We start from the raw sequence: 25,749 nt of genomic DNA on the forward strand, positions 1-25,749 counted from the left end.
GTGAATAATTCTTTTCTGCTATTAACCTGGTAGTCAACCTCCCTGACTTACTTTGGGTAATTTTCACTATACACTTACCAAAACAAATTGCAAAGTTATGGTTTGGGTTGCCTGCTTTAGAATGCTTTGAGTGGTCTGGCCGAGCCCATAACAGGTTGGGGGCTCTTTGTGGGATTTTAAACAGCGAGTGTTGGTGCTAATGTCTTTATTCTGGGTGTTGGTTTGGTTGGGTAGACAAAGCTTGGGATAGTAATGGCTCTTTTGGTCGCCAAAAGATTTCTGGATGTGGAAGCTGTGGCTTTGGAAGTTTTGCAAAAAGCGAATAAGACCAAGCTGCAGGAATTAACAGACCAACTGTGATTGGAACTGCCTGTTTCTGTGAGGAAGGGAGAGATAATCACAGCAGTAGCTCAGCATTTAAACTTGCTGGAGAAACCATCAGAATCTGGAGAAATGGCAAGAGTTCAATTGCAAATGAAGCAGCTTGAGTTAGAGGCGAGAGATAAGGAAAAGGCAGCAGAAGAGAGGGAAAAAGAGGGATCAGAGAAAGAAAAAGAGACAGTGATTGAACTTCAAAAATTATAACTTAAAAAAGGAAAGTCATCTTAAAAGGCTGGAGATAAAAGCTGAAGGTAGGCTTAGTGAGGAAGAGAGTGAGGATGACCAAGCCACTGGTAGTCAGAAGCCTAGTGAGAAATTGCTTAAGTATGTTCAAGCATTACCTAAATTTGATGAGAAGGATGTGGAAGCCTTGAATTTTACCAGACGTGTCATACATATTAGCTAATCAGAAAACCACAGACAGTAATAAAACCTGCACCTTTAATACCTATTCCAGCATTAGAGGGACCTTTCACAAGAATCTTGATTGATTGTGTAGGTCCCCTACCTCAAACAAAAAGTGGGAATAAGTAGTTATTAACAATAATGGATGTGTCAACTAGATTTCTTGAGGCAATCCCATTACACAACATCACAGCTAAAAGGGTTGTAGAAGAATTGCTTAAATGTTTTACCCAGTACAGACTGCCAATGGAGATCCAGTCAGATCAAGGATCGAACTTCACATCCAAACTATTCTAGGAGGTGATGGATAACTGGGGAATAAAGCAATTCATATCTACCGTGTATCATCCAGAATCGCAGGGAGCGCAAGAGAGATGGCATCAAACACTAAAGACTATGTTGAGGGCTTATGGTCAGGATTATCCAGATTGGAATAAAGGAGTTCTGTTTGTACCTTTTGCGATCAGAGACGCACTGAATGAATCAACCAAATTCAGTCCATTGAATTAATTTTTGGCCATGAAGTAAGAGGACCATTAAAATTGATTAAAGAGAAATTAATAAGTCAGAATTCAGAGACCTCCCATTTGGACTATATGCCAAATTTTAGAGAATGATTAAATAGAGCTGGAGAGTTGACTAGTCAGCATTTAAAAGTATCAGAGTGTACAATGAAACAGGAAGCAGATAAGAAATCACAAATTCACAACTTTGCAATTAGGGATAAGGTATTGGTGTACTTTCAGTAACAGGTGAGCCTTTAAAAGCAAGGTTTAGTGGACCATATCAAATTGAGAAGAAATTGAGTGAAGTCAACTACTTGATAAGGACTCCAGACAGGAAGAAATCTCACAGAGTGTGTTATGTGAATATTCTCAAAAGGTATTTTAATAGGGAAGGAAAGCAAAAGGAGAAGGTGTTGATGATTACAGCACAAAAGGAGGAACCAAGTTCAGAGGATTCTGAATTGGACATTCCTCAAATCAAATTGGATAATGAGAAAGTTGTCAAAAATTGGGATAAATTATTGAGTTACCTTCTACAAGAAAATTGAGATGACCTGAAAGAGTTATTGCTATCACATGGGGCGATATGTGGAAATAAACTGGGAAGTACTAACCTAATTGTGCATGATGTAGATATAGGAGATACTGTTTTGATTAAGCAACATCCTTATAGGCATAACCCTCTAAAGTTGGCACAGGGTCAGAAGGAGATAGAGTGCATGCTCCAAGATGGTATAATCAAAGTGAGTTACAGTGACTGGAGCTCACCCATAGTCATGGTGCCAAAGCCAGATGGTACCCAACGTTTATGTGTGGAATATCGCTAATTCAAAACCATTACAAAGACTGATGCATATCCAATTCCACGATTGGAGGACTGTGTCAAAAACGTGGGACAAGAAATTTACATTTCTAAGTTGGACTTGCTCAGAGGCTACTGGCAAGTACCTCAGTCAGAGAGAGCAAAGGCAATTTCGGCTTTCGTAACGCCAAATGGACTATGTCAATTCAAAGTCATGCCATTTGGTATGAAAAACACTCCCGCCACATTTCAGAGACTGACTAATAAGATGATTGCTGGATTGTCCAACTGTGTGGTGTATATTGATGACCTGGTGATTTTTGGTCAATTGTGGAAGGAACATTTACTGCATTTATCGGACTTGTTCAATCGACTTCAGAAGACAAGCTTGCTGGTAAACCTAGCTAAAAGTGGATTTGCCAAAGCCCAAGTCACCTTCCTGGGCCATATTATTGGACATGGACAAATGGTCCCATGGAATGCAAAAACAAAAGTAATTGCAGAATTTCCAACACCATCGACGAGAAAAGCAGTACTACAGTTCCTGGAATTGAATGGATTTTACCGAAAGTTTGTGTCGAACTTTAGCAGTGTGGCTGCTCCACTCACTGAATTGTTAAGAAAGGACAAGAAGTTTCAGTAGATAGTGGACTGTCAAAAGGCATTTAGGCAAAAGTGAGGACTGCAGATGCTGGAAATCAGAGTCTAGATTAGAGTGGTGCTGGAAAAGCACAGCAGGTCAGGCAGCATCCGAGAAGCAGGAAAATCGATGCTTCGAGCAAAAGCCCTTCATCAGGACTGATGCCCTGTGAAAAGGCATTTGACAACTTAAAAACTGTGTTAACAACTGCCCCAGTATTAGCCACACCTGATTACGTGAAGCAGTTCAAGGCGGCTATCAATGCCAGTGATGTGGGTATCAATGTGGTGCACCTGCAGGAGGATGACAAGGGGATAGAAAGACCCATTGGGTATATTTCCAGGAAGTTGAACATTCATCAACAGAAATATTCAATGGTGGAGAAAGAGACTTTAAGTTTGGCGTTGGCATTACAACATTTATATTACCAATAATGCATCTAAGACAATCATATACACTGATCATAACCCATTGACATTTGTGGAAAACTTTAAGGACAAAAATGCCAGACTGTTTAGATGGAGCTTGTTGTTTCAGCCAATCATTTTGACAATTGTGCCTGTGGCAGGCCGCGAAAACATGATTACCGATGCAATATCGAGACTCGAATGAGATACAGAGGCATTCGGTGGCGGGTGTGCCACAGCCTGAATTCACATGTAGTTGTGCATGTTTGGTTGTTTATAGTTAGTAGTGTATATGTGTGTTTAGACTACTAACCAGGTTTTTGAAGGGTTTTAAAAATGAAACCATCTTTTGGTATTGATGGTTCATTTTTTTTAAAGAGGGGCGGTGTCACACAACTAGTTTATTTTTTTCTAAAAGCTGCTCCTTTTCTCAAGGATACTATGTCCTTGGTTTTTCTCGGAGGGGTGATAAACCATTCTTGGTGCTGATTAGTCTGGTTTGGTACAGAGATTAAACGGTTTTGAATTTTTTAAATATGTAAACAGATGAGACTTCCAGTCAAAGTGGTCATGTTTTAGAAGTGACCTGTATAATGAAAGGGGAGTGGTCAACTCTCTAGCTGAGCAGTTCAACTAGTCCAGAACTAGTTGGAAGTTGGCCAGTGAACTGTGTGGAAACAAACTCTCTCTCTCACTGCCCTTCTAACTTCAAACTGTAAGCATCTGTTCCATTCATTTATACTGGTTTTTGTGTGGGGTTGCTTATTAGGACTGTTTTGTGTGTTCGGAACAGTATAATTTGGATAGTTTGGATAGACTGAGTTCTATAGGGGTTCTTTATTCTGTTCTTTGTGTTTTATTGTATCATTTTGTGATAAAGTTTTGTCTGTTATTAACCTGGTAATCAACCTCCCTAATTTACTCTGGGTAATTTTCACTGTATACTTACAAATTTCAAAGTTATCGTCTGAGCTGCCTGCTTAAGTATGTTTTGAGTGGTCTATGCCTTGCCCATAACATGTCCACCACTTTCTCTCGAAGCACATTCCACACGCACACAACCCTCTGCATGAAAATGTTGCCCCTTAGGTCTCTTTTATATCTTTCCCATCTCACCCTAAACCTATACCCTCCAGTTCTGGACTCCCCCAACCCAGGGAAAAGACCTTATGTGTTTACTCTATCTATGAACCTCATGATTTTATAAACCGCTATAAGGTCACCCCTCAGGCTGACGCTCCAGGGAAAACAGCCCCAGCATATTCAACCTCTCCCTATAGCTCAAATCCTCCAACCCTGGCAACATCCTTGTAAATCTTTTCTGAATCCTTTCAAGTTTCACAACATCCTTCCGATAGGAAGGAGACCAGAATTGCACGCAATATTCCAAAAGTGGCTCAACCAATGTCCTATACAGCCACAACATAACCTCCCAATTCCTGTACTCAATAGATTTCTAGTTACATCAAGGAATATGAAGATGGCATTGAAAAGGATGATCTGACATGATACAGAATGATGGAGCTAGCCTGAAATCTGAATGGCCTGCTCCTTCTCATGTTTCTGAACAATGGAGATGCTCTATGGACAATGGAGATGCTCTATGTGGTTGACCATGCATGTTGCATTTTCAGTGAGTAAGTTCTTTATGTAGAATTTAACAGCTACATCTTTGTATACCATCCAGCAAAAGAGTGGGTTATTGGTGTCAGTCAATCCACACTGGACGTTTTCATGGTAAATACAAATACATATACAAAAAGGATATGGTTTCAAGAAAATCTGTATCCGTCGACCACTGCACTTTGGTTTCTCTGCATCACCAAGTACTCCTGTTGGCTTCACACACTGTAAGTGCATCTTACATTATCTTGGGTACCTTGCAAGGTTTAGTGCGAATTGATCAATTTGATGGATCATTGATCTATTGACACAAAAACAGTTATGAATAATACACCTGGATCTGAAGGATTTATAAATTGATTTTTGTGAGTAGATTAAATATTTATTCCTGTGCAATTTAAATGGTATATCTGAGTTTCATAGAAAAGTTACTAAGATTCTGGGTAATCCAAAACTGAGTATGGGAATAATTTCTGGCTGTAACAGGCTGCTCCTTTTTTGAGGTATTTTAGGTGTTGGAGGTGATTTCCTCAAATGCCAGGAGCAGCAATTACTGTTTTGGAACTTTGGGAAAAAAGTCAAAACAATGGTACTTTTAAAAGGAGAGGAACAGACAAAGGCAGCAGATGGTGAGGTCAGTGCAAAAGAGAGAGGGAGAGAGAGAGAAACCCACACTGCTGACACAGCAGTGAACCTGTGCAGTTACTGCCTTTGTTGTTGAATTCCTGTATCACTGGACATCAGAGTACATCTGGAAAAATTAACAAACAGTGAAATTCACAACTAATCTTGGAGGAACCTGTCTGGGAGAGGTCACAGCACAGAAACAGATAATTAAATAGTTTTAAGTGTAGCCTTGCTGTAAGTTTGCAGTAGTGAGTCAGTGGGTTCTTTCTTGATTATATGTTTTATTGAGATATGTCTCTTGACTAAACTGAAAAATATAAGCCATAAGGATTAAGTTAGCCTAGAGTAGTGTTTTGTGGAGGAATAAGACAGTGCTATTTTCTGGGTCTGCAGATTGGAAGAAGCAAAAATGGTCCTTAGTAGAGTGATATGCTCTTCTTGTTGGATGTGGGGGTTTAGAGAGAGTTTATTTGTTACTGAAGATAATATCTGCAATAAATGCTGTTGGTTGTGAATCCTATCAGATCGAATGAGGAATTTACAAGAGGCAATGAGGAATTTACAAGAGCAAGGAGGTGTAATGGAAGGGATTTATAGGAAGGGAAAAAAGTTGCAGATACAGTCACATAAATGAGTTAACTCCAGGAAAGGTAAGAAAGGTAGGTGGGTAGTGTGGGGAGTCTGCTGTGGCTATCCCCATTTCAAACAAGTATGCTGTTCTGGAAAATGAAGGGGGTGATGGATTCTCAGGGGAATGTAGCACGGACAGTTAAGTTTCTCTTATTGAAACTGGCTCAAATGGAATGAAGGGTACATCAGATTCCAAGAGATCGATTATGTTAGGGGACTTTCCAGTCCAAGGCACAGACAGAATGGCATGTTGCCTTCCTGATGCCAGGATGAAGAATGTCTCAGAGAGGGTGCAGAATATTCTCAAAGGGGAGAGAGCCCAGTAGGAGATCATTGCACACATTGGAACCAATGACACAGGAAGGGAAAAGGATGAGATTCTGTAGGGAGAATACAGAGAAGTTTAAAAAGGAGGTTCTTGAGAGTAGTAATATCTGGATTATGCCAGGTACTACAAGCTAGTGAGGGTAGGAATAGGAGGATAGAGCAAATTAATGCATGGCTGAGGAGCTGGTGTATGGGAGAAAGATTCGCATTTTTGGATCATTGGAATCTCTTCTGGGTTAGAAGTGACCGATACAAGAAGGATGGATTGCACCTGAATTGGAAGGGGACTAATATACTGGCAGGGAGATTTGCTAGACCTGCTCAGGAGGATTTAAATTAGTAAGGTGGAGGGGTGGGCACTAGGGAGATAGTGAAGAAAGAGATCAATCTGAGACTGCAAGTCAAATAGTCAGGGCAGGCAGGGACAAAGTAGAGAACAAGGTAAAACTGACAAATCAGAATACATTTATTTCAATGCAAGAGGCCGAACAGGGAAGGCAGATGGTCTCAGGGCATGGTTAGGAACATGGGACTGGGATATCATAGCAATTATGGAAACATGGCTCAGAATGGGCAGGACTGGCAGCTTAATGTTCCAGGATACAAATGCTACAGGAAAGATAGAAAGGGAGGTGAGATAGGAGGGGGAGAGGCGTTTTTGATAAGGGATAGCATTACAGCTGTGCTGAGGGAGTATATTCCCAGAAATACATCCAGGGAAGTTATTTGGATTGAACTGAGAAATAAGAAAGGGATGATCACCTTATTGGGATTATAATATAGACCCCCTCATAGTCAGCAGGAAATTGAGAAACAAATTTGGAATGAAGTTTCAGTTATCTGTAAGAATAATAGGGTGGTTATGGTAGGGGATTTTAACTTTCAAAACATTGACTGGAACTGATATAGTGTTAAGGGTTTAGATGGAGAAAAATTTGTTAAGCATCTATAAGAAAATTTTCTGATTCAGTATGTGGGTGTACCTACAAGAGAAGGTGCAAAACTTGACCTACTCTTGGGAAATAAGGCAGGGCAGGTGACTGAGGTGTCAGTGGGGGAGCACTTTGGGGCCAGAGACCATAATTCTACTAGTTTTAAAATGGTGATGGAAAAGGATAGACAAGATCTAAAAGTTGAAGTTCTAAATTTGAGGAAGGTCAATTTTGACGGTGTGAGGCAAGAAGTTTCAAAAGCTGATTGGGGGCAGATGTTCAAGGTTAAGGGATGGCTAGAAAATGGGAAGCCTTCAGTAATGAAATAACTACAGTCCAGAGTCAGTATATTCCAGAAAGGAAAGGATGGTAGGGATATGGAATGCTGGATGATGAAAGAAATTGAGGGTTTGATTAAGAAAAAGAAGGAAGCATATGTCAAGTATAGACAGGAATTCTTAGAAGAGTATAAAGGCAGTAGGAGTATACTTAAGAGGGAAAGCAGGAGGGTAAAAAGGGGACATGAGATAGCTTTGGCAAATAGGGTTAAGGAGAATCCAAATGGTTTTTACAAATACATTAAGGACAAAAGGGCAACTAGGGAGAGAATAGGGCCCCTCAAAAGTCAGTAAGACGGCCGTTGTGTGGAGCCCAAGAGGTAGGGTTTTGCATTGGTGTTTACTGTGGAAAAGGAAATGGAAATAGAGAAATAGCTGGTGACATCTTGAAAAATGTCCAGTTGACAGAAGAGGAAGTGCTGGATGTCTTGAAATGCATAAAAGTGGATACGTCCCCAGGACCTGATCAGGTGCACCCTAGAACTCTGTAGAAAACTAGGGATGTGATTGCTGGGCCACTTGTTGAGATATTTATATCATCATTAGTCACAGGTGAGGCGGTGGAAGACTGGAGGTTGGCTAACATGGTGCCACTATTTAAGAAAGGTGGTAAGGATAAGCCAGGGAACTATAGAACAGTGAGTCTGATGTCTGAGGTGGGCAAGTTGTTGGAGGGAATCCTGAGGGACAGGATGTACATGTATTTGGAAAGGGAAAGTCTGATTCGGGATAGTCAGCCTGGCTTTGTGTTTGGGAAATCATGTCTCACAAACTCAATTCAGTTTTTTGAAGAAGTAACAAAGAGGATTGATGAGGGCAGAGCAGTAGACGTGATCTATATGGACTTCAGTAAGGTGTTCGACAAGGTTTCCCATGGGAGACTGGTTAGCAAGGTTAGATGTCATGGAATACTGGGAGAACTAGCCATTTGGATACAGAACTAGCTCAAAGGTAGAAGTCAGAGGATGGTGGTGGAGGGTTGTTTTTCAGACTGGAGACCTGTGACCAGTGGAGTGCCACAAGGATCGGTGCTGGTTCCACTACTTTTCATGATTTATATAAATGATTTGGATGTGAGCATAAGAGGTATAGTTAGTAAGTTTGCAGATGACACCAAAATTGGCGGTGTAGCGGACAGCAAAGAAGGTTACCTCAGATTACAACGGGGTCTTGATCAGATGGGTCAATGGGATGGCAAGTGGCAGATGGAGTTTAATGTAGATAAGTGCGGGGGGCTGCATTTTGGGAAAGCAAATCTTAGCAGGACGTATACACTTAATGGTAAGGTTCTAGGGAGTATTGCTGAACAAAGAGACCTTGGAGTAGAGGTTCATAGCTCCTTGAAAGTAGAGGCACAGGTAGATAGCATAGTGAAGAAGGCGTTTGGTATGGTTTCCTTTACTGGTCAGAGTACTGAGTATAGGAGTTAGGAGGTCATGTTGTGGTTGTATAAGACATTGGTTAGGCCACTTCTGTAATATTGCATGCAATTCTGATCTCCTTTCTATTGGAAGGATGTTATGAAACTTGAAAAGGTAAAGAGATAAGGTCTTATCCCTGGTGTGGGTGAGTCCTGAACTAGAGGGCATAGTTTTAGGGTGAGATGGGAAAGATATAAAAGAGACCTAAGGGGCAACTTTTTCATAGAGAGTGTGGTGCGTGTATGGAATGAGCTGCCAGAGGAAGTGGTGGAGATTAGTACAATTACATCATTGAAAAGGCATCTGGATAGGTACATGAATAGGAAGGGTTTAGAGGGATATGGGCCCGGTGCTGGCAGGTGGGACTAGATTGGGTTGGGACAAGTTGGACCAAAGGATCTTTTTCTGTGCTGTACAACTCTTTGTCTCTATGACTCTATTTCCATGATTTATCTTACACACTTCGCTATTCATCCTAAAACCATTCTTTTGGCTAACTCCAAGTTGTGGCATGGTTTTTGGAGGATTTGTTGCCATGAGATCTAGCAAGTTGTCTCATCCAAATTTACCTGATCAATTACTTGCCATACCCTTATGACATCTCTCATGTCCAATTTTCACCCCATCTTACCATGTACCTGGATCAATTCACCAGTCAGTGGAATTCGCAAGCATTTCTTTTGCCTGTGCCATCTTTAAAATCAAGTTAAGCACACACACAAGTATGGTCAGTTCAGAGCTGCATTGCAGGTTTGCTGACATTTGCCCTGTATTTTGCCGACAGGGAAAATTATGAGTGCCCCGCTTTGCAGGCAGAGTCCTGGAGGCCTTGCTGAAGAGTATAGTCCTGATGTAGGACTTCCCCTTTCCCCAGGACCAGCAATGGCAGCCACAACACCAGTACCAACATGCCCCAAGATTGCCACTTGGATTTATATAGTCGCAGCTGTCTGAAGCAATGCCTCATGCTGTAGGAAGAAAGTCAACATATTTTTTCACTTCATTAGTGTAAGTACCACTATTTTCTTTCTGATACCTCACCCCAGCTCTGCTATTCAACCCACCTCCCATCAAGGCCTATGCTCAACCACTCTCATAATTGCTCCAACATCTTCCCAATTGCTCTCACCCATCCCAAGCCCAAACTGACAGCATTAAGCCTGAATGCCCTCTACACAGCTCACCTGCACCAACAGTTTTAGTTATGCTGCCCACTTCCATCTCCTGTAATATCTGCCATTCTCTCATTCCATGAAGAAATCTGCTCAGAATAAGGCAGAAAGAGTCAAGACAGATAGTAGGCTGCCCAACATGCATCTCGTTACCGCTTAAGAGCATCTTGATAATGATTGTCCTGAGCTATACCCAGACTGCTATCAGAAGCTGTCCTTACTTATGGAAACCACTGAGGCGAGGCTATCTCTCTTCATTGATTGAGGCCTGCTGACCACTATAATAAACTTTCTGGCATTTTGTTCTGCACTAAAAGGTTTTGCAAGACATCAGTGTTAAGAGCCTGATATCTCTGGCTGAAGGAGTAATGGGCAAACAGGCAGGGCTCCTATGAGCATCAAGATTGTGCCACTGTGATTGAGCATTTTGACAGCAAGTGAACAATTGAGAAATGCAGACTGGTCCTTTCCACGATCTGGGTGTATGTCTCTGAGCTCACAGTGTCCTTGCTGCAGCATTACAATGATAGTTGCAGGTCAGCCTGAGGTGCAGCATTGAAGTACAGAACTATTCTGGAAGTTGACTAGAGATATAGCAGGAGGGTTCTCAGACACAGGCAATGACAGATGCCAATGTCTGAGATCATGGCTGCATGTGGCCAGTGCCCATTGCCCATTCTGAAATGTGGCTGGTTTCAACATGGCGATCATTTGGAGCAAGCAGTGAGCTGAATGCACCCAGGTGCTCACTCTGGTTTCCTTGTCACGTTTTGTAGATGTCCAGCTTCTTTGGTGACTTTGGTGAAATGTGAATCTGAATATTAATACGTTAAATTGTGCCATTAACAGAGTAGTTTAACAAATGTTAGTCCCTGTCAATTGACACTTACTGTAACCTAGCATTAATCTCACCACATCACTTGGGAAAAGCATGAAAGATGGAATGAAATGATGTCAGTATCAAGATGGGACTCACTGCACTTATCACCCATTTCTGTCACATGTCTTGCTATAGCCCATGTCGCTCAGACTCCTATAAGTTTTCACCTTATGTCTCCTAACTGTTGGTGGTGAATTAAAAAAAGGTCACTTTATTAAAGACTAATATATTAAATATCAGTTGACCAGTCTCCAAATGATTTCTCATTCCTTTAGTTTATTTAGTGCCTGTTACACTCTAAGCTAATTAGCAGCTGCTATAAAATGATTTAAGTTCAGTTATGATACCTGCTGAAGCATTGCATGAGATTTGTTACATTAAAGGTGAATTCAACAATGCAGAGCATCCACTCACTAATTCTTCTGTTAAAAATAAATAAGCATAAGTGTGAGAATTAGCTACTGATCTCCACAATTACCATATAAGTTTTTATGTTTTTAATGGGTTAATGCTGTGGTGTGCATTAAATACTACCCAAAATGATTATGCCATATAAACTTGGATGTGGGAAAAGCTTTGGATCCAGAAGGAGCTAGACCTACTGTCTAGGTCTGTCTCATAGTTTTAGTAACAATGTACCAATATAGCTTATAGTCAAGTCAGCATTGTCCCAGAGGACCACATGGCTGCTCTCAACTTGTGGTGAGTTTAACCTGAGGGTGTCCATGTCTCAGGTAAGGAGCGAGGTTGAGAAGATTGGATCTTCATGGTAATCCCAACCATAACTTATACCTGATTGTTAGTGTACAATAAACATTGTATGTTTAAGATAAGAGCCTCTTATCATTAGTTTACCAAACGGTTTTCCTCGGTAACAATAGATGAGTAAGTCCTTTAAAGCCAAACCTAAAAGAAAGATAGGGGCAACAAATCTACCTAATGCCTCTTTCACCAAGGAATTTGTAGTGACAGTCCATTTTAGAGCAAAGTAAGCTGTGCTATGGTTTTGGGTGAGCTTTGAAGAAATGTTCTGACACAGCTTTACGAGAGTTACCACTACAGATAGTCAACAGCTGGAAAAGTGGAACATTCAACAAACTGCAAAAGAGAAGATTGTGGCAAGATTCTACAAGGCAGAATTTTTGGTTGCTTGTGAAAAAGTGTTTCAGACCTGATAAGACATGGGAAGCAGTAAGTGTGAGTGAGGATCTCTAAAGATCTGGAACACTAGCTACTCCTAGGTAGTTACATATTGGGTCAGGTGCTGGTGATCTGTGGGAGCAATGCCCAATTAAGGTTCAGCTGGCCAGTGAACAGATCTCATAGGCTCCCTGAGTAAAGTTTGAAATCACTGGTGGGGAAGGCAATAGCTTTAGAAAATTACATAGTTACCACTGGAAAAGCTATAAGTAAACAATACACTTCTAACTCGGATCAAGCATTGCCAATCTAGCAGGGAATGCCCACAAGGTACGATTGCAACAGGAGAGATCAAGAGCCACAGAAGCAATTAAAAGTTAGATTGCAGACCTGGGGACATTTCAAAGTCAGAATTAAAATGATAAAGAGGCAAGATAGAAACTTAAGCAGGGAGTGTCTAATGGAATAAGAAAACTAGGAGACTACTGAAGCTGCAGAAGAAAGTTGAAATCCATTATTTATATTGAAGTAAAAGTGGGAAGAATTTGGGACTCATCCAGAAACAAAAACATAAAGTGACAGAGATTATTAGTAGCGCTGGAGTCAGTACAAATCATTGAGAAACCTATAAATCAGTATATGATTCATCTTATAAAGTTGCAAAGAGAAGAATTCATTTGGCAAAGCTTGAAGAGAACAGGTTGTCTTTGATGTCAGAGACTGCAGGATTCATTCAGGAGTGATATTTAAGACAACAAACTGGTCCTTAAAGCTACAGACAACAGGGATTCATTTAGTAAAGCATTCCAAGAGTACAGAAATTTTTAACAAGTTGTGAATTTTTTGCATTTCACTTTTGGAAAATAGGAATCATGTTTTATTTTATTATTCATTCGTGGGACGTGGTATTTCTGGTCCCTAGGTGCCCTTGAGAAGGTAGTGGCGAGCTGCTTTTTTGAGCCGCTGCAACCCATGTGCTGTGGGTTGATCCACAATTTTGTGAGGGAGGGAATTCCAGGATTTTGACCCAACAATACAGAAACTTCACTGAAGTTCATAACATGTAACAAAGGAACTATTACTCCTGTAGCAGTAATATAATGAGACTTTTCGGTGTTTACAGTGCCACAACACAGTCTGATTTTAAAAGTGAGAATATATCACCTTTAATTTTGAAAGTTTTCCCCAGAATTGTGACTCTTGAACTTAGATCTCCATATGTGTCATATGTTTCATTTCCAAATGGATTAGTAATATTCATTTAGATGTAATTCAATTGCCACTTCAGAGACTTAAGGGTTGCAGAACTGAGAAAATGCTGAATTATACGAGTTGCTGTTTTAATGTACTTTTATTGGAGGTGGAAATAGCAGCTCAGGAACAGTAAATAGATGATGGTGTTTCCAGGCTAAGGGATCTGCTAGAGAATTTTTCTGTGCAATCAGCGACAATAGATCTGGAGGATATACAAATATAAGGCATAGGAGCAGAAGAAAGCCCATCAGGTTTGCTCTGTCATTCAATGAGATCACAGCTAGTCTGATAACCCTCAACACTACTTTCTTGCCTTTCCCCCATAAATCTTGATTTCATTTAATGATTAGAAATCTGTGCCTTAGCCTCGAGTATACTTAACAATCCAGCCTCCATAACCCACTGCAGTAAAAAATTACACAATTCATTATACTCAAAAACAATTTTAAAATTCCTCCTCATCTCCATCTTAAATGGATTAACCCTTACTCTGAGATTATGCTCTCTGATCCTCAACTCTTCCACAAGAGGAAAAAACCTATAAAATCATAATCTATAGGAACAAAAACAGGCTGTTCAGCGCATTGAGTCTGCTCAATCATTCAATGAGATCATGACTGATCTGATCATTCTCAACTCCACATTCCTGCCTTTTCAGCAAAACTGATGATTCCTTTACTGATTAAAAAAATGTCTATCTCACCCTTGAATGTACTTAATAACCCAGCCACTATGGTCTTAGGTAGTGAAGCATTCTGCAAATTCACTAGCCTTTGAAAGAGCAAATTCCTCCTTATCTCTATCTTAAAAGGGTGACTTCTATTCTGAGATCATGCCCTCTGGTCCTACAGTCTCCCATAAACTTTCTGCATGTAATCTGTCAATATTGTCTGTTTTAATAAAGTCTCCTCTCATTCTTTTAAACTCCAATGAATACAGGCCCAACCTACCCAATCTCTCCTTATAAGTAAGTCCCTCTGTATCCAGGATCAGCTAATGAACCTCCTTTGGATTGCCTCCAATGCAAGTATATCTTTCCTTAGAGAAGGGGAACAAAACTGTGCACAGTATTTCAGCTGTGGTCTGACTACTGCCATGTATAGATGTAGCAAGGCTTCTTTATTTTCATATTCTGGATCAATGGTGCTGGAAGAGCACAGCAGTTCAGGCAGCATCCGAGGAACTTCAGCAAAATTGACGTTTCGGGCAAAAGCCCTTCATCAGGAATAAAGGCAGAGAGCCTGAAGCGTGGAGAGATAAGCTAGAGGAGGGTGGGGGTGGGGAGAGAGTATCATAGAGTACAATAGGTCAATGAGGGAGAAGATGAAGGTGATAGGTCAGGGAGGAAAGGGTGGAGTGGATAGGTGGAAAAGGAGCTGGGCAGGTCGGACAAGTCCGGACAAGACAAGGGGACAGTGTTGAGCTGGAGGTTTGAAACTAGGATGAGGTGGGGGAAGGGGAAATGAGGAAGCGGTTGAAGTCCACATTGATGCCCTGGGGTTGAAGTGTTCCGAGGCGGAAGATGAGGCGTTCTTCTCCATGCGTCTGGTGGTGAGGGAGCAGCGGTGGAGGAGGCCCAGCACCTCCATATCCTCGGCAAAGTGGGAGGGGGAGTTGAAATGTTGGGCCACGGGGCGGTTTGGTTGATTGGTGCGGGTGTCTCGGAGATGTTCCCTAAAGCGCTCTGCTAGGAGGCGCCCAGTCTCCCCAATGTAGAGGAGACCGCATCGGGAGCAACGGATACAATAAATGATATTAGTGGATGTGCAGGTAAAATTTTGATGGATATGGAAGGCTCCTTTAGGGACTTGGATAGAGGTGAGGGAGGAGGTGTGGGCACAGGTTTTACAGTTCCTGCGATGGCAGGGGAAAGTGCCAGGATGGGAGGGTGGGTCGTAGGGGGGTGTGGACCTGACCAGGTAGTCATGGAGGGAACGGTCTTTGCGGAAGGCGGAAAGGGGTGGGGAGGGAAATATATCCCTGGTGGTGGGGTCTTTTTGGAGGTGGCGGAAATGTCGGCGGATGATTTGGTTTATGCGGAGGTTCAACCCCAGGGCATCAATGTGGACTTCAACCGCTTCCTCATTTCCCCTTCCCCCACCTCATCCTAGTTTCAAACCTCCAGCTCAACACCCTTGTCTTGTCCGGACTTGTCCAACCTGCCCAGCTCCTTTTCCACCTATCCACTCCACCCTCTCCTCCCTGACCTATCACCTTCATCTCCTCCCCCACTGACTTATTGTACTCTATGCTACTCTCTCCCCACCCCCACCCTCCTCTAGCTTATCTCTCCACGCTTCAGGCTCTCTGCCTTTATTCCTGATGAAGGGCTTTTGCCCGAAACGTCAATTTTGCTGAAGCTCCTCGGATGCTGCCTGAACTGCTGTGCTCTTCCAGCACCATTGATCCAGAATCTGGTTTCCAGCATCTGCAGTAATTGTTTTTACCTTCTTTATTTTCATACTCTAGTCCCTTTGAAATAAAGGCCAAATTCTATTTTCCTACCCTATTACCTGCTGAACATGTATGCTAACTTTTGACATTTTTACATGAGCATTCCCAATTCCTTCTGTGCTATAGTTTTCTGCAATCTTTCTCTATTTAAATAATATCAGTTCCTCTGTTATTCTTTTCAAAGTACATAACCTCACATTTTCACACATTATATTCAATCTGCCAATTTTTTTATCTACTAACTTAACCTGCCTGTATCCCACCATAGACTTCGTGTCATCCTCACTTCTTGCCTATTTTTGTGCCACATCCAAACTTTGCTATTGTACATTCACTTTCCTCACCCAAGTCACTAATTGTGGTCCCAACACTGATCCCTATGGCACAACACATCACTAGTTATGGTTGCCATTCTGAAAATGATCCCCTTATCCCAACTCTCTGTCTTCTGTTGGTTAACCAATACTTTATCCATGCTAATATACTACCTCCAACACTTTGACTTTGTAAAGCGGTCTAGCATGTAGTATCTTAGCAAATACCTTCTGCAATCTAGATGTTTGGCATCCACTGCTTCCCCTATATTTATTCTGCTTGTTAATTCCTCAAAGAGTTCTAACATGTTTGTCAGGCATGATTTCTCCTTCACGAAGCCATGCAGACTCTGCTTTACCATATCACATATTTATAAATGTTCTGCTAATATATCTTTTATAAAAGGCTCTAACATTTTCCCAATAGCAAATGTTAGTCTAACTGTCAAACAGTTACTTGATTTTTGTATCTTCTTTTTAAATATGATTGGCAGTTTTCCAATCCTCTGAGACTTTCTTTTCAGAATCTAAAGATTCTTGGAAGGTTATTACCCGTGCAGCCACTATCTCTTTTAATAGCTGAGGGTGTATCTCATCAGGTCCAGGGGACCTTCATCCCCATTAGTTTCCTTAGCAATGTTTCTCTAGTGATAGTAATTGTATTTATTTCCATTCTTACTTGATCATTTAATACATCTGGAATACTCTTAGTGTATTATTATCTCTTGTGAAGACTGATGTTAAATGTTTATTCAACTCCTCTGCCATTTCCTAGTTTCCTTGGCCATGTTTATTGACACCACACACATGTATGCTTTGGCTGGCTTAAATTAGTGCATGTGCAAATAATTGGCTTTGCCTTTAAACTTGGTGCAGCTGTGAACCAGAGAAGAGTGGGCGAAAACAAAGTTAGAAACATCTAAGTTACATTTAATCTTGTACCTCCTCGAGGCAGAAAACACTTTCCCCAAGCAGACGTTTTGTGAATACTCACCTATGACATAGCTGCAATGCTTCCATTCTTTATGGTTTAACCATGGCAGTGGTTGTAATGTAAGACAAATACCAGTCAAGAGGTCCCAATACTATCTGCTCTGAGCAGCTTCTCTCTGGAAAGTATTGAATTGACAAAAATTAGCTTTTTTTCTGCTCCTTCTTCCTCTTCTTTGTTCCAGCTACCCAAAAATAATTTCAAAATTTCTCACTTCAACTCAACAAGCACAGAATTCTCCACCAAGGTCCAGTTCATATACATCTTTGTGGACTGGCTAGCTGTAATCAGTGACACAATATCTCATATCTCTGATACTAACAGATCCTGATGTTCTGATCCCAACCATAACTTGTATTTATTTAGCCTTATAGATTTTAGGATTTTGTGATCACAGTTACCTAATATAGGCAATCAACAATTAGCAACTAATTTTCTGATAGTCTATTAAGAAGCAACAGTTTAGATACGATCCATTCGATAATTACATAAAGTATACAACCTGACAACTGGGAATGGTTCACTGATGCCACAGGACCAATAGGCTGTTGGCACGGAATGGTTCAGTGTTGTTAAAGTGGTGGAGGGGCCAGATCCTGCTCTTTAGTTGAGGTGAAACTCTTCCCTCAGTTTTTCCCCTTTCTTTTGGTTCATCTTCCATTTATGTGGTGAAGACTGTTCAATGAAGATTGTTTTCTGGAGACCACCTGACTAGAACTTCTGTCTATAAGATCTGCTTGATGAGAACCCCTCTGCCCTGAGCACTTATCGTCATATCATATTTCTGGGGCGAGGTAGCTTACACTATGTTAATCAATTGTTTGAACCCTTTTGTCCAATGGCTATGGGTCAGTCACTTGTGATGTTGGATGGTCACTGACCTCTTGCTTACCTGCCTTCACCTGAAGGTCCATTTTCATTCCTTCTAAGAATAAAACCCTCTTATCTTTGAAAACAATACACTGATAGGATGTCTTTGGTGCTAAATAAATTGTTGACATTAGTTCAATTGGCATCATGACCTCTGTGTTTTTCATGATTCTTTTCTTTGTTTTCATATGCTATAATTTTGGAAGGTTAATTACTCTGTAAGCGCTGTTAGATTAAGTCTTATGTTACATAGTAACTACTAGGAAAATTCAATTTTTAAGAGACTACAATATTCAACAGCACCTTCAGTATAAAAAAAATCCTAGGTACTTCAAGGTAGATTTATGTATTAAATCAAACTCCGAGCCATATAAGCAGCTATTAGTAATAACTCAATTTTTCTTGTATTCTGTAACTCACTACTGGCTTGGTAGAAGGATAACTCAATGGACCATGATTTATTTCTCTCCAGCAACTCCCATTTTGAGATTGAATATTATTAATATTAGTGGTGAAGGTATGCAAGTGCAAATAAACTATTTGTGGTTTACTTAACACTTAGTCTTGAAAGGTTGTCTTGCGAAGCCGAGGCCACTTATTTGCCTTGATTGTGCTTTATCTATTTTTTACTGTTTGTCCTGCTCAGATCTTTCTCATTTTGGTATTCAAAGATCTAACTGACGAGTACTTCTGCAAAATATCAATTCATGTTTTCTTCTTTTTCAAACGATGCAGGCATTGTAGAATGCCGCACAGTTTAAACAGTCACTGATGTGCATGATTATATTTTTGTGGTCAGGTAGTATTTGAATTTTAATTGGGTGGTAACTATCTCCTTTCTGGAAAACTGTAGAGTTAATGTAAACATCCCTGATGCCAACAAGGTGACAGCATATAAAAGCTGGCTTCCTGTTCAACTGGTACACCCATTTCACAAGGAAACTGATTAAAATATTACTGAAACTGAATAAAATCTAATAAGTTTCAGTTCCCTGAGACATAATCTTCACTTTGATGAGAATTGGCATCCATGACCTAGATGTTTGTAGGTTTTTGTGCAGCATATGTCACCAACTCTGTGGAATCTCATAGATTATAATGTTTCCAGAAATAAAAATGTTTACAGTTGGCACAAAGACTATTTAGAACCCAAGTACCAGCAGGAAAATAAAAACAAGTGAAAAAACATTTAGAAAATTGCAGAATTGTACTTCCTTTATTGGCTGTCCTTGCCAAGAGATCTTTAAGAACATCTAAGTACAATTTACATATATTCTGCTATACATCAGACCGTCCTCAATCCTCACATTATTTTCTATCTCTAAACTGAATAATTTTAATAAATAATAAATAATCTTTAATTGTAATTTTCCCTGCCATTTGTCCTAAATTGTTTGGAACAAAGTTCTGGTACAATGTGGGTATAGTTCGAATTCCTGCCCATTTTTCACCCCTGAACACTGGAATAGAGCGGGCAGTTATGAGTTGAAAGTTCAGGATTTGGTGAAATATTAATGCAATAATATTTAAATGCTGTTAATTAAATGATGGCTCCGTGGTTAGCGCCGCTGTCTCACGGCAACATGGAACTGAGTTCAATTCTACCCTCAGGCAATGGTTTTACACATTCTCCCTATGTCTGCGTGGGTTTCCTCCCACAGTCTAAAGATGTGTAGGTTAGGTGGATTGGCCATGGGAATAGGGTAGGGAGGTGGGTCTGGTTGTAATGTTCTTCGGAGAGTGGTTGTGGACTCATTGGGCTGGGTGGCTTGCTTCCAAACTGTACAGATTCTGTAAAACATCTGGTGATGCCAAGATTGTAATTATCCTACAAACAATTCAGACTTGGGCACTTTTGAAAGGGCCTTCAAATATTTTGGATTATCTATTAAATAAATAGTTTTAACTGGTGAGAGATTTTGTATATTCCAAATAATTCCATTATTTCTCAAAATATGATGCAAAATTTTGCACTACGATGCTTGAAATTTGATGTATAGTCTGTCATGAACTTATAATGAAATCAGAGTGCTGGAAATACTCAACAGATTGAGCAACACTTATGAGGAGAGAAACAATTGAGTTGAATATCATCTTCAGAACTGAATTCAGGCTGAAATTTGATAGGTTTTATGCACTTGAAAGGGGAGGGATGGAAGAACAATAGGGAAAATCTGGGATAAAGTAGACAGCGAGAGAGATTAAAGATAAAAATGTCATCAGACACAATGCCAAGAGAGTGGCAAGGATGTGGCAAAGAGGCAACGTATTTGTTCAGTGTAAGTGTACATGTCAGAATAATGAACAGCTGTGTCTGAAAGCAAAGAAATAAAGAACAAAATTCAAACTGAAATTGTTGAACTCAGTTTTGAGTTCAGGAGTCTGGTAAAGTGCCTAACTGCAAGAAGAGGTGATGTTCTTTGAGCTTGTGTTGAGATTCAATGGAACACTGCAACAGGCTGAGAAGAGAATTGTAGTGTGAAAGTGTGAATTCAAATGGAAAACAACTGGACAGTCAGTCATGCTGGCAGATTGGTCAAAGGTGTAATGCAAAGTGTCATTCAATCGGTGTTGGTCTGACCCATGAAAGGGAGACTTGTGCATTGAGCAATGAATACATGAAATTGCAGCCTCATGTATAAGGAACATTTGGGACCTTGGACAGTGAGGACAGCAGTGGTGAAAAGGCAGATGTTACCTGCTGTAATTGATGGGAAGGTGCAGTGGGAAAAGTGCAATATATCTGATGTGATTAAGGAATGTAACAAGATGTTGTGGAGGAAATGGTCAGTTTAGAATACTAGGAGGGGAGGAGGAAGTGTGTTTGGTGGTGGCAACATATTGGAGGTGATGAAAATGGCAGAGGGTAACCCTTGGAATTTTGAGGCTGATGAGGTGGGAAGGGAGGACCAAGGTAACCTAATCACTATTCTGGGAGGGAAAGGGAGAGGACAGAAGTGCAGGAAATGGGTCAGTCATAGTTGACAGCTTTATTTACCACAATGGGAAAAGTCCATCATTGAGGAAAAGATTGTGGCAGATTCATTGCAAGTGGGATAGGGAGAACTAGTGATAATTTTGTGCAGTCATACTCATAAATACTGTTGAAACCTTAGCATCTGACCAAAAAGAATTTATAATGAACCTCCATTCCTTGCCCTTTCATTTCATTCCCATAATGCCTCTAATCTAATTATATAAAAAAACAAATTTTAAAAAAACATCTGCATTAAGGGAGAGGAGGTGCATATAATTAAAATTTTATTCAGGAATTTGAGTTTGTTTAAAATTTGCTGCAGTTTAGTTCAAATATTTACTGCTTTTTCTCTCAAGAATGTTCAGAGCACTGTCATATATTTTCAAAGTTAAAAAGGATTTGGAAGGAAGTGAGAATGGAAATTACATGGGAACTGGATACAATCATACAGTTTTCCCTAGACTTAGTGGAAGTGCCAGAAGACTGGAACCATGAATTATGAACCAGTAAGTTGGGGAAGCTTCAAGAGACAACTGTTCAGTGTAGAATTGGGAGCTGCATGGAAAAGGTGGAATGATTTGAAGGAATCAGCATGGATTTCTAAAGGGAAAATCATGTTTAGCTAACTTGTTTGAATTTTGGAGAGCTCAATGCAGGTAACACTGCTGATGTGGTTTATGTGGACATTCAGGAGGGGTTTCACACAGTGCCAAACAAAAGGTGAGTGAGGAAAGTTATAATTCATAAAATAAATGTGGACATGGATAAAAACTGGGTCAGTGATGGAAAACACTAAGGGTAATAGTTAATGGATATGTTTCAGGCAAAAGGAAGGTTTGTAGTGGAGTCATAGAGTGATACAGCACAGTAACAGTACTCTAAACCCTTCCTATTCATGTACTAATCCAGGTGCCTTTTAAATTATGAAATTGTAACATCACTCTGGCAGCTCATTTCATACATGCACCACACTCTGCATGAAATTATTACTTCTCAGGTTTTTTTAAAATCTTTTCCCTCTCACTTTAACACAATGTTCTCTTGTTTTGGACTTCCCCAAACCCAGGAAAAAAATCCTTGGCCCTTCATCCTATCTATGCCGCTCATGATTTTAAGCCCTCTGTAAGTTTACCCCTCAGACTCCAATGCTCCAGGGAAAAAAAGCCCCAGTCTATTCAGCCTCTTCCTATATCTCAAACCTTCCAGAATGCAACATTCTTGTAAATCTTTTCTCCAGCTCTCAAATTAACAACATCCTTCCTACATCAGTGATCAGGATTCTATGCAGTATTCCAAAAGTGACCTCCTGTACGGCTGCAACATGACATCCAACCTCTGTACTCAATGTTATGACTAATGAAGTCACTATCCTATCTATCTGTGAGGATCTATGAAGCTGCACCACAAGGACTTTTTTTCAACTACACTCCCCAGGGCTGTACCAGTAAGTGCATAAGTCCTACCCTGGTTTGCCTTACCAAAGTGCAACACCTCACATTTATCTGAATTAAACTCCATCTGCCACTCCTCAGCCCATTGGCCCATCTCATAAGGTCCCATTGTATTATAAGATAATCACCACCCATCTTGGTGACATTTGCAAATGTACTAACCATATCTCCTATATTCACATCCAAATCATTTATATAGATGATGAATAGCAGAGGATCCAGCACTCATCCTTGGGGCACAACGCTGGTCACATGCCTCCAGTCTTAAAAAACAGCCCTTCTCCACCACGCTCTGTCTCCTAACTTCAAGCTAAATTTGCATTCAATTGTTTAGCTCCCCCGGATCCCATGTCATCTAACCGTACTAGCTAGACTACCATGCAGAGCGTTGTTGAATGCTTTGCTGAAGTCCATACAGATAATGTCTTACCACTCTGCCTTCATCCACCTTCTTTGTCACTTCTTCAAAAAACTCAATCAAGTTAGTGAGACATCAGTTTCAGTAGTGGTTGGTATTAGGACCCTTGCTTTTCATGATATATATTATTGATTCAGATTTTGGTATGCAGAGACAATTTCAAAGTCTGCAGATAACACAAAACTTGGAAGAATTTTAAGCTGTGAGGAGGTCAGTGTAGAATTCCAGAAGAACATGGATCAGTTGGTGGTCTGGGCAGATAAGTGGCAGATGAATTTCAATCTAGAGAAGTGTTAAGTGATATATTTTGGTAGGAATAACATTAAAATACAATATATAATATGGGGGATACAATTCTAAGAGAGGTGCAGGAGCAGTAGGACCTGTGTGCATATTTGCATTGATTATTATAATTGTCAGGACAGGTAGAGAAAATAGTTCGTAAAGCATACAGAATCATCAGCTGTATTAATAGGGGCACAGAGTACAAAAGCAAAAAGGTGATGTTTGACTTGCATAACACTCTTGTTAGACGTCAACTGGAGTACTGTGTACAGCTCTAAGTGTCACATTATTGGAAGGATGTGAACACATTGGGAAGAGTGCAGTAGCAGTTTACAATAATGGCTCCAGGGGTGAGGAACTTCAGTTTATGAGGATAGATTGAAGATGACGCAACTATTCTCCTTGGAGAGAAGTAGCCTAAAAGATCTGATAGATATTTTCAAAATCAGGAGTGGGCTGAATAGAGTAGATTGGGAGAAACTGTTCCTGCTCATAAAAGGAACAAGTTCAAAAGGGTATATATTTCAAGTGATCTCCAAAGAAGCAAGTGTGAAGTGAGTACTCAGCAAGTAGTTAAGGTCTGCAATGAACTACCCAGATATGTGATGGAGGCAGTTTAATTCAGGCATTCAAGAGGACATTGGATAAAAATAATATGTAGGTATAAGGAAAAAGCAGGAGGTTGTCATTAGGTGATAGTAGGTGATAGTGCTCATTTAACAAGCCAGTAGAGGCACAATGGCCAAAAAGGCCTTCTTCAGCACCAGGACACCTCTGTAATTCTGTGAATATTACAGTGTGTGACAAAGGTTGTTTGAATGTGTAACCTGGTCCACTTGTTCCAACAAATTGCTCAAAATGCTTTCAGAATGTTTTTCTTCACTCACACACCTCTCAGCAACTGAATTTTTAATGTTCAAATTCACGGTTTAAACAAATGAAAAATCAAATCAAATGACTGTGACCAGCTGGATAAATTACATGTGGATCGGCCCCTTTGATGCAATGACCATGAAATATAACATCTCTGAACAGGTTGATTGGAAAATATTGAAACCATTGGAGACAATGCATGTGTCAATAGACGTGGAAAACAGATTAAAATAAAAAAAAAATGAAATAAACACATGAAACCTTTGGATATAGAATAAGAATGAGTAAGGAGATTAAAATGAAATGAGAGTATTTAATTTAAGAATGCATCTAAATTGCACATATGCAGCAATGTGGTCATGGTTAGGTACTCAATTCCAGTGATGCTGATGATAACTAAATACTGGACAGAAACCGGAGTGAACTCCTTTGTTCTCAAATGAAATGGAATGGAATATTTAATATCTATTAGCGAAGGCAAAAGACCTCAGTTAAATATTTCACCTGAAAAGTGAGCACAATCTCAGTATAGCAGCTTCTATCACTACAATGGAGTGTCACATTTTGTGCTCACATCTTTGCAGCAGTACTCAGAAAATGTTGATTCACAGTTAAGTAGGCTACTAACCAAGCCATAGCTGACAGCAGTAAGAATTATTTTCATGCTATCCAGTAGGAGGAAATGCAAAGAAAAATTTACAAAATGTTTCCAGCTTTTCTAGAGCAGAAGGAATCAGGGCATATGATAGATGTTGAAATTGATTTAAAAATGGGAAAGATGAAATAGAAATAAACTTACCCCACTGTTGAACCCATGAGATAATAGGAGAAGGAAGGATGAACAGAGGTTTGCGATGCTGTGCAATGAAGATATAGCAGAGATTGTGTTAACATTTAAGAATAGGTTGGTTAAGTGTTTGAAGTAAAGATTATGTTAGAACTGGTCAGGCACATTTTGCCGATGTGAAAAATACATATAGTCTAGGCCAAATGGTCACCATCCATTCTTATCATGAATACACAAAGTGACACCGACAAATTATACAAACAAATACGTTTCTTTACCTATTCTAAGTTGATGTTCTTTTTGATATTTGAAAAACAACCAAAGCTCCTTTGAGGAAACGGATGGAAACTCAAGACGGGTAGGGAAAGAGAGAAACTTGTTAACGTTAGGGGTAATGGAGCCTCTGATCTGGAGTCAACAGCCTCGAAGTGATTGGATCGACATCATTGAGGTTAAAATTGAAATGACTGACAAGTGTACTAAGCGGGTGTAAGACTCCAATAGATAGTTCAAAGGGGGAGAATTGAAAGGGAAATTAAGATGGAATAGGGGAGTTGAAAAGGAGTGAGAGGGCAACTCATCCCTTAGAAAGATCGACAGAAAGACAAATTAAACATGGGGCTAGCAGCAACAGGCGAGGAAATGAGCGCATTTTCTGACGCAAGTCGTTTTTACGTTAAGACGGACTGGTTGCAATAATTCTTTAGCAACCTGAAAAAAAAGAGAAAATGTGCCGATGGGTTTCTGAATGCTGGGCAAATGCAACAGTGTGAAGAGGGCAGAGAGTAAATTTATTTTTTCAGGCATTGGAAAGTGACATGTTGCAGTGAAATTTACAAAATGA

At 40.2% G+C, this 25,749-nt stretch overlaps 1 long non-coding RNA gene across 1 annotated transcript; it reads right to left on the reverse strand.

Moving 5' to 3' along the window:
• Positions 1 to 4,970: 4,970 nt before the first annotated feature.
• Positions 4,971 to 25,567, reverse strand: LOC122556609 (uncharacterized). Its single transcript, XR_006313584.2, has 4 exons — positions 25,184 to 25,567; positions 24,918 to 24,975; positions 17,248 to 17,362; positions 4,971 to 5,065 (listed from the first exon to the last, which is right to left on the reverse strand). It is a non-coding gene; the product is annotated as an uncharacterized LOC122556609 (long non-coding RNA).
• Between the last annotated feature and the right edge of the window lie 182 nt (positions 25,568 to 25,749).

Source organism: Chiloscyllium plagiosum, unplaced genomic scaffold (assembly GCF_037043375.1).
Source record: "Chiloscyllium plagiosum isolate Xiang-an unplaced genomic scaffold, Cpla_swu_hap1 HiC_scaffold_16, whole genome shotgun sequence".
In the NCBI taxonomy this organism is placed as follows: domain Eukaryota; kingdom Metazoa; phylum Chordata; class Chondrichthyes; order Orectolobiformes; family Hemiscylliidae; genus Chiloscyllium; species Chiloscyllium plagiosum.